Source organism: Filicampus tigris, chromosome 7, assembly GCF_054856515.1.
Source record: "Filicampus tigris isolate MCC_2025a chromosome 7, RoL_Ftig_1.0, whole genome shotgun sequence".
Classification (NCBI taxonomy): Eukaryota; Metazoa; Chordata; class Actinopteri; order Syngnathiformes; family Syngnathidae; genus Filicampus; species Filicampus tigris.
In genome coordinates this window covers 8745521-8746345 of record NC_141223.1, presented here as the reverse complement: position 1 = coordinate 8746345, position 825 = coordinate 8745521, and positions in this window count along the sequence as shown.

The window sequence follows — 825 nt, the reverse complement described above, 5'->3', positions numbered from 1 at the left end:
GACAGGAAATTACGTCTTTTACGTCACTGTTGTTTAGCGCTAATCCTCGATACTGTAGTGATGGTTATTTTGCTTGCATACCATTGTCTGTCTTGTATTAATATCATGACAAAAGAAACAAAATCAAACGGTTGAAGAGTAATTCAAAGAGATATTCATAGGGAATTTGATGAGGCTACAGTAAACAAGTTAAGAACTATGTATTTGAATCTTCCAGTAACCCCCAAAATGAAGGAAATACATTTTGAAATTATGAATCATATTTACCCATCCAAAGAATTACTAACATCACGATTGAAGACAATATGTGCTCTTTCTGTAACTGACATTGAAACCACACCTTTGTATGACTTAGATGATCGCATCGTTTCCAGCCTCATTATCAAGAAATCATATAACATTTGGTCGCACTCTTCCAAACAACAATAAGGAGAGCTCTACAAATCTCGTTTTATGCATGGCAAAATTCTACATCCACAAGAAAAAATATCCAAAATTGAACTCTGTTTTTCAAAATTTCATGAGCGAATTTGGTATTTACATAAAGTCATTGACGTTAATTAAAAGACCAAAGGGACAGATACATATGTACATATATGTATGCACTTGTTTTTGTTTTGTTTATTTAGTTTACATATATATGTTCATTTTCTCTAACTGCTGCTCCCTAGGCAATTATGTTGATTTTTGCTGATAACAAATTTGGTTGTTCCCATCTGTGTATGTTCTAATGTGCTGTTCAAATAAAGAATTTAAAAAATCCAAGAGCTTCCGGATGACAGTATTATCATGTCACCGGTTGACAAATTTACTTTCCGTGCACAT